We start from the raw sequence: 15,483 nt of genomic DNA, 5'->3' as shown, positions 1-15,483 counted from the left end.
TAGGAGGGCAACAACCCAGCAGCAGGACCGCTACCTCCGCCTTTGTGCAAGAAGGAACAGGAGGAGCACTGCCAGAGCCCTGCAAAATGACCTCCAGCAGGCCACAAATGTGCATGTGTCTGCACAAACGGTTAGAAACCGACTCCATGAGGATGGTATGAGGGCCCGACGTCCACAGATGGGGGTTGTGCTCACAGCCCAACACCGTGCAGGACGCTTGGCATTTGCCAGAGAACACCAGGATTGGCAAATTCGCCACTGGCGCCTTGTGCTCTTCACAGATGAAAGCAGGTTCACACTGAGCACATGTGACAGACGTGACAGAGTCTGGAGACGCCGTGGAGAGCGGTCTGCTGCCTGCAACATCCTTCAGCATGACCGGTTTGGCAGTGGGTCAGTAATGGTGTGGGGTGGCATTTCTTTGGAGGGCCGCACAGCCCTCCATGTGCTCACCAGAGGTAGCCTGACTGCCATTAGGTACCGAGATGAGATCCTCAGACCCCTTGTGAGACCATATGCTGGTGCGGTTGGCCCTGGGTTCCTCCTAATGCAGGACAATGCTAGACCTCATGTGGCTGGAGTGTGTCAGCAGTTCCTGCAAGATGAAGGCATTGAAGCTATGGACTGGCCAGCCCGTTCCCCAGACCTGAATCCGATTGAGCACATCTGGGACATCATGTCTCGCTCCATCCACCAACGTCACGTTGCACCACAGACTGTCCAGGAGTTGGCGGATGCTTTAGTCCAGGTCTGGGAGGAGATCCCTCAGGAGACCATCCGCCACCTCATCAGGAGCATGCCCAGGCGTTGTAGGGAGGTCATACAGGCACGTGGAGGCCACACACAATATTGAGCCTCATTTTGACTTGTTTTAAGGACATTACATTAAAGTTGGATCAGCGTGTAGTGTTATTTCACTTTAATTTTGTGTGTGGCTCCAAATCCAGGCCTCCATTGGTTAATAAATTTGATTTCCATTGATTTTTGTGTGATTTTGTTGTCAGCACATTCAACTTTGTACAGAACAAAGTATTCAATGAGAATATTTCTTTCATTCAGATCTAGGATGTGTTATTTGAGTGTTCCCTTTATTTTTTTGAGCAGTGTACATCTTAGCCACCAGGGAAGCCTTGGCCAATTATACCTTTTAATAAAAGATTGGCATGCCAATGAACTGTAAGCAATATCCCAAACTTTTAAATGATTAAAACAACATTAACTGATAGGTTTTTATGCTAATTACAAATATAAATACTTAGGACTGTGAGAATCTATGGTCTGCTCTTGGAGTGTGTGTGCCTTTAGCAGCAGGAAGCAAGCCGAATTGGGAGACAGATGGCCTGGAGATAAGAGTGACACCTAACAGGAGAGTACATCAAAGACTAAGGGTCAAAGTTTTATGACCTAGAGGGACATGAGAACTGAAGTTTACAACCCACAGGAGGACGGGAACTGACCCAGAGTATCTCGGGAACTGGAAATGCAGGATGGCACCATTGTTTAAGAAGAGACTCTGTGTTGACAGCTGTGTTTGTGTTTGCCGCTCCTTCTATGCAAATGATTTGTAACTTAAACCACGCCTCAATGTAATAAATATGCAATTGCAAAGGAGCATGTTAGAACTGGTCCGAAGACAGAGATAAGGAGTTGTCCCTGGGCAGAGTTCTTCGTTCAATTGTAAGAAATTTAACCGTCTCTCTGTGTTCTTATTTTTGTCCAGCGAGAATGTAAGGTTATAGATCTGACATTAACCAGTATACCTCTACATAATGGTATTCACTAACTCCCTAGTACAAAACTAAAATAAAATTGAAAAGACTGGTAGACCATAATGATAAGCCATATGTAATTAGAAGGATCAGGATGGATCACTGTACCGCCAGTTGTCCAGGAACCAGCATGGATCCTATTCACTGTCTCTGGAGAAGTAGACCTGATGGCAATCACGAATATAAATCATCTTAACCATCCATTTTGCTATGGATTCTGACTCTGTGTTAATGATCACTGGTCGTTGACATCTGTTACTCCCGTTGTGCCAGGCTGTTGATAAATTTAAAGGCTTCGTTGGTGGAGTCGAAAAAGCAGGTTCCTCCAACGTCTGGTTGGACCTTCTGACAAGCAGGAAAGATGAGGTAGCAGGGAATGTTTCTTGCTTCAATTGCTTGCAGCACGGAGATGAGCTGTCTGCGGCGTCTGGCTAATTCTGGACTCATATCAGGGAAAAAGTTCATTTTTATGTTGTCGAAGCAGACATTCCCTCTCTTTTTAGCCAAAGCCAAAATCTTCTCTTGGGATGGGTCTCGGGGTGGTACGAGATGGTTCACCTGGTCTAGACTCCATAGTCACGGTCATGTGTGCTCATTCAATTTCCACCTCCACCAGCTGAACTGCTGTGTCTGGGACGCCAGCTCCCAACACCTCCGGTATCCAAGTTGTGAAGAATTTCACAGAGTCCGTTCCCTCAGAGCCTTCTTTTAGTCCCAACACGAATATTATTTTGCCTGCTATAATTTTCAAGCTGGTCAATTTTCTTTTTAAGGAACTCGTCACCTTTCAGCTGCTTCGTCAGCTGTTTCAGCTCGAATACATCGTCCTCAGTATCACTGATTTGATTCTCAGCCTCTGCTACCCTTGATAGCACTTTATCCAACGTAGCTTTCACTCCATTGATAGAAGTTTGGAGCTGTGCCGAACTCAAGCCAATTTTCTCAGAAAGACTCTTGTTTAATTCACGTATTTCCTTGAGTACACTTAAGAGTATTCCCCCGGACTGGACATCTTCCGCTTCATCCGGAGTTGAATTTATGTCCCGAGCCGCTATGTCACTCTCGCCTTGGCTAGAGTTAGCTTTAGCCACCACTTCCTTGCTAGCAACAGATTTTTCATCCTTCTTATCTTTCTTTCGGTCTTTGTTTTGAAGTCGTGAATCCATTCCACACCACTTGCATTTTATAAGTATAAAACGACGTACTTTACCCAGTACACGATTTGGTTTAGCATTGCTTTTTAAAAAAAAATCATATTAACGGATAAGTTAGAGAGCGCGCAGGTCAGGTACATCTGCTCAGTTACACTGCATCCCCGGAAGTCATATCACAACCTTCCTAAAAAAAATAATCAGAGTAATTTTTGCCACCAGGGATTTTTTTGAAGAAGGTCCTGGGTTCCTCTCCTTGGGCTGCCACCTTATCGTGGTGGAGGGGTTTGAGTGCCCCAATGATCCTAGGAGCTATGCTGTCTGGGGCTTCATGCCCCTGGTAGGGTCACCCAAGGCAGACAGGTCCTAGGTGAGGGACCAGACAAAGCGCAGCCCGAAGACCCCAATGATGGATAAGAACATTGGACTTCGTGTTCCCTCGCCCGGACGCGGGTCACCGGGGCCCCACTCTGGAGCCAGGCCTGGAGGGGGGGCACGATGGCGAGCGCCTGGTGGCCAGGCTTTTACCCATGGAGCCCGGCCGGGCTCAGCCCTAAGAGGAAACATGGGCCCCCCCTCCCATGGGCCCTCCACCCGTGAGAGGGGCCAAAGGGGTCGGGTACGTTGTGTGATGGGTGGCGGCCAAGGGAGGGGACCTTGGCGGTCCGATCCTCGGCTGCAGAAGCTGGCTCTTGGGACGTGGAATGTCACCTCTCTGGTGGGGAAGGAGCCGGAGCTAATGTGTGAGGTCGAGAGGTTCCGGCTAGAAATAGTCGGTCTCACCTCGACGCATGGCTCTGGTTCTGGAACCAGTCTCCTTGAGAGGGGCTGGACATACTTCCACTCTGGAGTTGCCCAAGGTGAGAGGCGTCGGGCAGGAGTGGGCATACTTGTTTCTCCCCATCTCGGCGCCTGTACGTTGGGGTTTACCCCGGTGAACGAGAGGGTAGCCTCCCTCCGCCTATGGGTGGGGGGACGGGTCCTGACTGTCGTTTGTGCTTACGGGCCGAACGACAGTTCAGATTACCCACCCTTTTTGGAGTCCTTAGAGGGGGTACTGGAGAGTGCTGCTCCTGGGGACTCCCTTGTTCTGCTGGGGGACTTCAACGCTCACGTGGGCAATGACAGTGAGACCTGGAGGGGCGTGGTTGGGAGGAACGGCCCCCCCGATCTGAACTCGAGCGGTGTTCTGTTGGTCAGATCTGGCAGGCCCAAACGTGTTGTAAGGGTCTGCTGGGAACATCTGGCAGAATCCCCTGTGAGACAAAGCTTTAACTCCCATCTCCGGCAAAACTTCGAACTCGTCCCGGGGGAGGTGGGGGACATGGAGTCTGAGTGGCCCATGTTCCGTGCCTCCATTGTCGAGGCGGCCGATCGGAGTTGTGGCCGCAAGGTTGTCGGTGCCTGTCGCGACAGCAACCCTCGAACCCGTTGGTGGACACCTTCGGTGAGGGATGCCGTCAGGCTGAAGAAGGAGTCCTATCGGGCCTTTTTGGCCTGTGGGACTCCGGACGCAGCTGATGGGTACTGGCGGGCGAAGCGGCATGCGGCTCGGGTGGTTGCTGAGGCAAAAACTCGGGCGTGGGAGGAGTTTGGAGAGTCCATGGAGAAAGACTTCCGTACGGCTTCGAGGCGATTCTGGTCCACCATCTGGCGTCTCGGGGGGGGGGGGGGGGAAGCAGTGCAGCAGAAACACTGCTTATAGTGGGGATGGTGTGCTGCTCGGGACGTTGTGGGCCGGTGGGCAGAGTACTTCGAAGACCTCCTCAATCCCACCAACATGCCTTCCATTGGGGAAGATGAGCCTGGGGACTCTGGGTTGGGCTCTCCAATCTCTGGGGACGAGGTCGCCGAGGTGGTTAAAAAGCTCCTCGGTGGCAGGGTCCCGGGGGTGAATGAGATCCGCCCGGAGTTCCTTAAGGCCCTGGATGTTGTAGGGTTGTGTTGGCTGACGCGACTCTGCAATATCGCATGGACATCGGGGGCAGTTCCCCTGGATTGGCAGACTGGGGTGGTGGTCCCCCTGTTCAAAATGGGGGACCGGAGGGTGTGCTCCAATTATAGAGGGGTCACACTCTTAAGCCTCCCTGGCAAGGTCTATTCAGGGGTCCTGGAGAGGAGGGTCCGTCGGATAGTCGAACCTCGGATTCAGGAAGAGCAGTGTGGTTTTTGTCCTGGTCGTGGAACACTGGACCAGCTCTACACCCTCAGAAGGGTCCTGGAGGGTGCATGGGAGTTCGCCCAACCGGTCTGCATGTGTTTTGTGGACTTGGAGAAGGCGTTCGACCGTGTCCCTCGGGGAGCCCTGTGGAGGGTTCTCCGGGAGTATGGGGTACCGGGCCCTTTGATACGGGCTGTCAGGTCCCTGTATGACCAGAGTCAGAGTCTGGTCCGCATTGCCGGCAGTAAGTCGGGCTCATTTCCGGTGAGAGTTGGACTCCGCCAGGGCTGCACTTTGTCACCGATTCTGTTCATCACTTTCATGGACAGAATTTCTAGGCGCAGCCAAGGTGTTGAGGGGATCCGATTTGGTGGCCTTAGCATCTCATCTCTGCTTTTTGCAGACGATGTGGTCCTTCTGGCTTCATCAGGTCGTGATCTGCAGCTCTCGCTGGAGCGGTTCGCAGCCGAGTGTGAAGCGGCCGGGATGAGGATCGGTGCCTCCAAATCCGAGGCCATGGTCTTGAGACGGAAAAGGGTAGAGTGCCTTCTCGGGGTCAGGGGGGGGTGTCCTGCCCCAAGTGGAGGAGTTCAAGTATCTCGGGATCTTGTTCACGAATGGGGGAAGAAGGGAGCGGGAGATTGACAGGCGGATTGGCGCAGCGTCTTCCGTCAAGCGGGCACTGTACCGGTCCGTCGTGGTGAAGAGAGAGCTGAGCCAAAAAGCAAAGCTCTCGATTTACCGGTCGATCTACGTTCCGACCCTCATCTATGGTCATGAGCTTTGGGTCATGACCGAAAGAACGAGATCGCGGATACAAGCAGCCGAAATGGGTTTTCTTATTAGGGTGTCTGGGCTCTCCCCTAGCGATAGGGTGAGAAGCTCGGTCATCCGGGAGGGACTCAGAGTAGAGCCGCTGCTCCTTCACATCGAGAGGAGCCAGTTGAGGTGGCTCTGGCATCTGGTCAGGATGCCTCCTGGACGCCTCCCTGGTGAGGTGTTCCGGGCACGTCCCACCGGGAGGAAGTCCCGGGGAAGACCCAGGACACGTTGGAGGTACTATATTTCTCGGCTGGCCTGGGAACGCCTGGGGATTTCCCCGGAAGAGCTGGAACAAGTGGCTGAGGCGAGGGAAGTCTGGGCCTCCCTTCTGAAGCTGCTAGCCCTGCGACCTGACCCTGGATAAAGTGGTAGAAAATGGATGGATGGATAAAGCGTTCTTTAAAGTTTTTCTTAGCTTACAGTGTGATTTAATTATAGTTATTTAACAGGTGAAAAATTGGTACTTGCGAAGTATTTTTTCTAAATTGTGCCTTGCATTTATTTCACCTAATTGATGTTGTTCTTGGTTTTCATGAAGTTGTGTATCAGAAATGCGATTGAATGCTAATACTGCTGTTAATGTGCCAGTTAGTGGAAGCTGTTGCTTAGGAGCTTTAGACTACTATTATAGGAACCATTCATGTAACAAAAAACTATTTTTGCTCCATATCTTGAGCTTTTTTTGTTTTTACAACTCAGAGAAAGTTGTTTTTTTTTTTTTTTTTTAATCGCCCCGCAAGGGTTTTTTTTGTGGGCTCTAGTGTCCCTTTTTCAAAGTAGGCTGACGGGAAAGGGGGAAGGAGAGGGGTGAAGACATGCGGTAAACGTCGTCGGATCCGGGAGTCGAACCTGCGACAGCCACGTCGAGGCCACGTTGCCTCTGAATGTGGGTCGCTCTAACCCCTCCGCCACCATGGCATGCTCCAGAGAAAGTTGTTTTTAAGAATAAAGAACCCTTTTTTATTTGATATGAAGCCTAGGCGCAAATTCAAACTGGAAGACTCTTTTATCCCCACCGGGACCCGTTAATTGAAGCGACCTGCCCACAATCGTCGACCTATCAATGCCGGACCAAGCCACGTCACGTCCAATCATCGACCAAGTCCCAGCTGATAAGGACCTTCATTCATGGCGTCCTTCGCTCTCCAGCTGAGCTCAACCTGTTCAGCTGCACGCCTCAGCTCTCAGTCAGCTATCTCACCAGATCCTTTTCTTGTTTGCTCGTCCTTCCACCTCTAATGTCCGCCATAAAAGCCGCTTAGCCGCGGGCTCGGCTCCTTCTTTTCCTTCAGACGCTCCTCAGATGGAAGAAGAATTCCTCCCGGTCCAGGCCTCATTCATTCCAAACAGCTTCTCACGCCGCTCTCTCGCCGATCTGGAATCTACCGGCCCTCGCTCCTATGCCACCCACTTCACGATCCGTCTCTGGCAAGTGGACACATAATCCCACCGTCTTCATCGCATACATCCCCTGGCAGCCTTTCTCCGCCCCGGCCGAGCCGCCAAGGTCTCGCTGCTTCGATCTACTCTGCCGTTCCCTCCCAGCTCATCGTCCACCATCTTTCCATTCCACCGCCAGCGTTCATCGCACCGCCTTCCCACTGGTTCCCCGCTCTGGCTCAAATCTGCATGGCCGCTGTCAGCCCGCTCATCAGCACCTCCCATCGGACTTCCCACGCCACGCCCGCCTCGGGCTTCGGGGGTAAGATGTAGCCTTCACGTGCCTCATTCACTCTTTACAACGCGACAAAACGTAGGAACTTTATTAGTTTATCCCCTTCCTGAACTCGCAGGCCCTACTCGCATGCGCCTTTCAGGTTGCGTTCCAAACTTCATCATTCTTACATCAATTTGTTGCATTGGGGGCTTCCGCACTTCCCATGCATGTGTTCTCGCTCTTTTTCGCAGTTAAAACTGCTTATGTGATGTTTTCATGTCGTGGCCTTTTTTCTCCAAGCCGCCTTTAAACGCATCATGAGTGCTGAGACTCTCGCGCTGGGTTACCCCGAGCGCAGCGAAGGAGAGCGCAGGCGCGTTAGAACCTCGGCAACAATCAGCAAACGCAAAGAACCGTGCAAAATGTTTCCCCAAACCAACAGACTGAGGCGAATAGGGCTGTTTGATACAGGCAATCATAGCTAAAAGTTCACTCTCATAATACAGATAGCTAAAAGTTGACTCTAGTACTAAAGATGGCCAAAACGTGACTCTAGTAATTCAGTTGGCTAAAAGGTGACTCTAGTAATTCAGTTAGCTAAAAGGTGACTCTAGTAATTCAGTTAGCTAAAAGATGACTCTAGTACTACAGATGGCCAAAACGTGACTCTAGTAATTCAGTTAGCTAAAAGTTGACTCTAGTACTACAGATGGCCAAAACGTGACTCTAGTAATTCAGTTAGCTAAAAGTTGACTCTAGTAATACAGATGGCCAAAAGGTGGCTCTAGTAATACAGATAGCTAAAAGGTGACTCTAGTAATTCAGTTAGCTAAAAGTCGACTCTAGTAATACAGATGGTGATAGGTATTTTTCCTTTCGAACCTAAATAAAAGAAAGAACCACAGACAACGTATATGAATTTTACGTTGAGCTTTTGCAAAAGGAGAACGCTCTGCCAACTCTTCCTCCGAACAATCCACAGAGCATTCTGATCTGCTCTCACATGAGCTCCTGTTTTTATTGTCAAAGAAGAACAGGCAAGGGGGCAGTCAGGAAAAACAACAGAGGTCGTAAAGCTTCTAACCCAAACATCTAACAACCCAGTTCCAGATGTGATATCTGGTCAAAGGTCTGAGCCCGGTTCAAATCTCGGTCAGTACTGTCAATAAAACAAAATACGACTGCTCACAGGTAGTTACTAAATTAGGAGGTGTTCTTGCAAAAGGATTTAAGGTCTGAGAAACTTAGTTTTATCTATTTCTCGTAAAGTTGAACAGACAGTAGTGACCTCCATACACATAAGGAAGAGAACACTTTAAACAGAAAATCACAATGATCTATAGGCTGAATGTGAACTAAAGTAAGAATAAAATGATAATAAAAAAATCTCTAACATTCCCCCCTTTTTATCATTTCATTATGTGTGTAAACTTTATGCAAAAGCTAAGCATAGAAAAAAAAGAAAAGAAAAGAACCAATAAATGCAAGATTTTTTTTTTCCTAATCTAAACACAGAAAATACACAATGAATAAATGGAATATAATGCAATAAATGAAAAAAATAAAAGAAACAGCAAAAAATCAAAAGCAGTTTTCTCATCCTTAACACCACTTGTTTAACATTTTCAGTGTAGGAGTCATTCAGCAAATGAATTTATCTGTTTATTGATTACAGAACTTCATCATTGTTCAGAAAATCGTCAGAAACTTGAAACAAGTCATCTTCAGTTGTCTCATAAGATGCCTTTGCCAACTGATAGTTGATAACAGTTGTGTTAATTGTTTTAAACATTTTTCTCCGCCGTTCCAAATCCTGAATTCCCATGGAACTCCAGTATGTGTTGTGAGGCCTCCCCATCTTTTGACCTCTGACATAACTGTTCGTTTGGAGCGGGTGTGTAAATCATTCTGTGCTTTCCTGATGAACGCAATCGGGTTGATCAAAGGAACCACAGCACACAGTCCTCCCCAATTTGTCGGCAAGAACATGTATGCTTCATTCCCGCATATGAAGTACCAATCTGCCAACATCCGTGAGCCATAATCTCCTGGCACTATGGCACTGCACAGTGTTGTCTCCTGTCTCCTATTTATCTTATGCATGATGTTGAAACTCCTCTCCTGAAGCAGGTTGTCACAGTCTGGGTTTTCCTTCCAGACTTTGCAATGTGGAGTCGTCCTTTGACCCCTGCAGGCTATGCAGGTGATGTAATCCTGTGTTGGTTCGCAGTAGGTGTAAACTCTATTACACAAGTTCCAGGGCAAACGTCCCTAGAAAAACATGTCCATTATTATAAACACAGTTCCCCAGAGATCCTGGTTTAGCTCCTGCTAACGAAATGATCTCTGGTATTTTCCATACAGTTTGTTGAGATGACGAAAAAGGAAGTACATCGTCTGCAAGTGAACAATTCAAAATTGAAACAGTCCTTGCACAGCCTCTCCCATCCGGAGGTCAGCTGAATAATCCTTCTCACGTGGGTCTGTCTCCCCTTAGGGGTGGGACGCGCCGTGGTCTGGTACTTAGAACAATAGAGACACGTCTGTTTGTCATCTGTATGTTACCTGGTCGGAGACCTGAGTTGTGTATGGAAACCGGCAGCTGCGCACACACATAGCAATTCACAGCATGTCCTTCATAAGCAGTTCTATTCATCAGTTTCCACCACAGGTTGGTGCTGTAGTCGTGTGGGTGGAACTCAGGCTCGCTTCCTTCTCCAAACATCAAAACATACAGCAGTCACAGCACAGTAGAAGATCCATCTGGCATATGGAGTCCCCATTACTGCTCGGCGTGCAGAGATGTCAGAACCCCAAACTAAAAGAGTGAGAATCTTAGCAGTTCTTCGCCGGGTTTGAGACAAACTAATACTATAAAGTAGAATGCCTGTGTAGCCTGGGGGCCGAAGCCCTCCTTCCTCTCTACTCCGAATTAGGGGTCCAACACTCTCTGCGCTTACAGGTGACTAAGATGTATCCAGCTGGGTCTTTCAGCAATCTTACAGCTGTTGGTGTGGTCATCAGCACTAGGAACAGTCCTTCCCAACCGTGGACTCGCCCAGTTCTTTCGTTTGATGACCTTTATGTAGACCCAGTCACCTGGCTCAAATGAAGTGGCCTCCTGTATAGAAAGAGAATCAGAAGGCAGTAAATTCACACTGGGACACTTGTCACAGTCTGTGGGATGCCATGTGTTGGGATAATAGTTTTACAAATAGCCTAAGCTACTGTCAAGCATCTGCATGCTTTGCTGGAACTATTTCAACCCATTTAGAAAAAGCATCACTTTAGCACCAGACAATATTTATATGGCCCCACTTTGTGAAAGTTCAATAAAATCCATATGCATATTTGAAATGGATAAGATGATTTTGGGAACCTGCCCTCGTTTTGGCCTTATTTTTTCTGAGGATTGTATTTCACACAGACTGGACATGCAGTACAAAAAATTTTAAGTAAGAATTTAAACCATACGTTGTGAAATGCTGCTGTATTATGGTTTCCATCCCCCCCTGTTGACACATGGCAGCGCCCATGTGTCACAATTGCTGCTGCTTTAAATAAAGATTTTTTTTTTTTTTTAATTTTGTTTACAGTTTGGAAGAATCAACGTTGTTGCCTGCATGAATGCTTGTTTAAGATCAACAAATCTTTTTTTTTCAGCTTCTGGATTCCAAGTTATTTTGTCAGTCATGGCCATTGGGGTGCCATGAATCAAATCCTGTAAAGCCTGTGTTTTTTCAGCGTAGTGTGGAATCCAGGCTCTGCAGTAATTGCAAAGTCCGAGAAATGACATCATTTGCTTCTTAATTTCTGGTTTAGGAGCTTCAGAAACTGTCTCTTTTCTCGCTCTTTGTATCTGCTTTCCCTCAGCAGAAAGTGTGTGTCCCAAATAATTTACTTCTTCCCTGACCCACTGCAGCTTATCTTTGTTTACTTTGTTCCCTGTCTGACAGAGATGGTGCAGCAGAGCGAGTGAATCTGCTCTGCATGCTTCCTCGCTTTCAGATGCTATTAACAGGTCATCAACATAAATCAAAAGTTGACTTTTTTCTGATATTTGGAAATCAGACAAGCAGGCCATAATTGCCTCGCAAAATATGCTTGGACTGTCCGCAAAACCTTGGGGTAATCTGGTATAAGTATACCCCTAACCTCTGTAGGTAAATGCGAACCAAAACTGGGAGTCTGGGTGAATGGGTACAGAGAAAAAAGCATTGCTGAGGTCAATTACTGTGAAGAATTTATTGCTTAGTCTTAGCGAGTTTAACAACGTGTGTGGGTCTGGGACAGTTGGTGCTCTCGTTTGTACTGCTTCATTGACTGATCGTAAATCTTGAATCATGCGCCAGTCTTTTTTGTTTGCCTTTTGAACAGGAAAAATAGGCGTGTTACAAGGAGAATCTGAACACTTTTTAATGATTCCTCCTTTTAACAAACCTTCGATTACTGGTTCAATCCCGTCCAGTGCTTCCGTATTTAAAGGGTATTGTTTTACTCTAGGTCTCCAGCTAGATTTTGCTTTAATTTGCACTGGGGGAATTGACCCAAGTAACCCAACATCAGAGGGACCTTTTGTCCACATGCGTTCTGGAAGCTTAGCTAATTCAGCTTCTTCTTTTTCTGTCAAAAAAATATGTTCATGTGTCACTCAAATGCATGAACTTGAGCTGTCCCTGTAACTACTTCACAAAGTGACTGTTTCCAAACATCACAGCTGGGGCTGTAGCTCCAACCATCTTCACCTTCTTTGAAATCAGTGGCTTCAACAGCCATTTTGGTTCTGTTACCCACATCTGCCCATGTAATATTATGCGGCTTAAAAAGCGATATGTATGGGTTTGCAGGTAACTTATACAGCTCTGTTTGACTAGTCGGAAGGAGCACAGTCACAGCTGCATAAGACCTTCGGTCTGTGAACATTTCAGTCACAGCAAGTATCACAGGATTTGTTTCTAAAAACTTTTGCACATAATCATCCTGTGGATCATTTAGGATGTTCATTTTTACATGTAACTGATTATAGTTCATTTCTGTTTCAGGTGAGTCCAGCTGTCCTCGAGCTTCTCTAAGAAGCTTTCCTGGGACATGAGGATTGTCAGCTGGCTTTAGATCATATGAACAGTAGATTTTTTCATCCTTGTGAACTGTGTACAGATCAGAATGTTTTAGTCTGACAGCTCTCATGCCATCTTGTACAGGGACTACTGCTATCCCTAATTTTGTCATTAGGTCTCTACCTAACAGATTTGTTGGACACTTAAGTGACATTACAACAGAAGCTTTTACTTTAATTCCTGTTTCAGGATCTTTAAAAGATGTGCTTTTTGACATATGTTCCCTATGTGTTTGTCCATCATAAGTGATCCCACTGTGAACTTTGAACTCCTTCTCAAACCGCAGACGAAAATCGTCTACGTCCTCTCCAACTTTTTGTTTAATTCCTGACAAATGGCTATAATTCGCCCTTTTACGGAAATTTGCTCTAACTCTCTCACACAACGGGTCCCATTGTGCTTTAAATGCATCAGAGAGAGCAGGGTTAGCTCCTGGAGGGTATGAAATTGGAACTAAAATATTATTATTATTAGTTTCTTTCCCTGTATAAGTTCCCCTCACTGATATTAAAAGGTGCACTCGGCTGACTATCTACCGAGCCTGGTGACACTGAAACAAGGGCAGACGAATCTGCCGCAGCGGTCGGGGGAGGAGCAGTCGGCCGTACCTGCTCTCCCTGTCCCACTGAAGCATTCCGTCTGTCACTGTCTTCTGGCCTTACAAATAAGTTATTTGATTCTACAAGCTTTTTGTCTTTAACCTTTTTAATTTGTTCTTTCCGGTCTATGGCTGCTTTTAACCATAATTTAGCACACCTTAGTTCATCCTCCTTTTTAACCCTTTTTATCCCCTTTTTTCTTGCTACACTACTCTCCAAAATTCCCACAATTGCTTGCCATTGATCAATTTTTAGCTTCCCATCTATTTTATATTTCTTTTTCCATTTTTTTTTTTTTTTTTTTTATATGTACAATGCTACCAGAAAATCTGGACATCATGTACTTTTCATCCCCTTCGGGGCCCTCAACGAGTGAGGAATTACAGGAATTTGTGTTTCCCATTGTTTAAATCTCTTGCAATTGTAGCTTAAAAATACTAGTATCGTGTGCTCTCTCAGAGAAAGTGCCGTAAGTCAGCACTCAGTGCCTCCTGAAGAACAGGCTTCTACTCGGAGCCGAGCTCCAAGCGGTTCTTCACTTTGGATTCTAATTCCGAAGGCAGAGAGTTTTACTCCCAGAGCGAGAAACACCATTCACTCCTTCATGAACACACAGCAACAAAACAGCAAACAAAACCAATATCAGCACAGCAAATAACAAACTTCCTATCTACGTGAGGACTTTCCTTTAAGAGGCGTCCTCTAATTAAGGAGGCTCTAAGAGCCTGTCCTTTGCCTTTAGTTGAAACTCTCTGTCAACTGGGACTCTAACCCTTCATTATTCTTTAGTCAAATTGAAATGTTAATATTTGACAAGGACTCAAACCTGTATTTCTTTAGTCAAATTAATATTTGACAAGGACTCAAACCTGTATTTCTTTAGTCAAATTAATATTTGACAAGGACTCAACCCTGTATTTCTTTAGTCAAATTGATATTTTGACAAGGACTCAAACCTGTATTTCTTTAGTCAAATTAATATTTGACAAGGACTCAAACCTATATGACTTAAAATTCACCTACGTTTCTGTAGTTTTCGGGTTGTCCAGTCGGATCTCGTCACTCTGCCATTGGCAGACAAAGTCGGACCTACGTCGCTGGCCCAGTGAAGAATTTGCTTCCTGGGTTTTCCTTTCCAGGTCCAATTGACTCTGGCCGTGCACGGATTCAACGCGTCTTCCTCTGCCTGACAGCGGGGGAGGTGAGAGATCCCGGGTTTCGGCACCAAATAATGATAGGTATTTTTCCTTTCGAACCTAAATAAAAGAAAGAACCACAGACAACGTATATGAAATTTATGTTGAGCTTTTGCAAAAGGAGAACGCTCTGCCAACTCTTCCTCCGAACAATCCACAGAGCATTCTGATCTGCTCTCACATGAGCTCCTGTTTTTATTGTCAAAGAAGAACAGGCAAGGGGGCAGTCAGGAAAAACAACAGAGGTCGTAAAGCTTCTAACCCAAACATCTAACAACCCAGTTCCAGATGTGATATCTGGTCAAAGGTCTGAGCCCGGTTCAAATCTCGGTCAGTACTGTCAATAAAACAAAATACGACTGCTCACAGGTAGTTACTAAATTAGGAGGTGTTCTTGCAAAAGGATTTAAGGTCAATCTGGATCTGGTCAAAGGTCTGAGCCCGGTTCAAATCTCGGTCAGTACTGTCAATAAAACAAAATACAACTGCTCACAGGTAGTTACTAAATTAGGAGGTGTTCTTGCAAAAGGATTTAAGGTCTGAGAAACTTAGTTTTATCTATTTCTCGTAAAGTTGAACAGACAGTAGTGACCTCCATACACATAAAGAAGAGAACACTTTAAACAGAAAATCACAATGATCTATAGGCTGAATGTGAACTAAAGTAAGAATAAAATGATAATACCAAAAAATCTCTAACAGATGGCCAAAAGGTGGCTCTAGTAATACAGATAGCTAAGAGTTGACTCCAGTAATATCTTAAGCTTGTTAACAAGTAGCCTGCAGGCTACCAATGTCGTGGTACATGTTCAGCCTCGTAGATTCATTTCGTCCTACCCGTTAAATTTTATCCTGAGCCAGGGCTGTTCTTCGCTAATAAGCAAGCTGTCCCATTTTCTCATATTTCAAGCTCATGTCCCGTCCAGCACTTTTACGCTTCATCTCTCATCTGAAATCTGCATACCATTATTTCTCAGATTATCCTGCCACTTCCTGGTTCACGCAACCTGT

This window comes from Xiphophorus hellerii, chromosome 14, assembly GCF_003331165.1.
Source record: "Xiphophorus hellerii strain 12219 chromosome 14, Xiphophorus_hellerii-4.1, whole genome shotgun sequence".
NCBI classification, from domain to species: domain Eukaryota; kingdom Metazoa; phylum Chordata; class Actinopteri; order Cyprinodontiformes; family Poeciliidae; genus Xiphophorus; species Xiphophorus hellerii.
The sequence above is the reverse complement of the archived record's forward strand: the minus strand, read 5'-3'. Positions refer to the sequence as shown.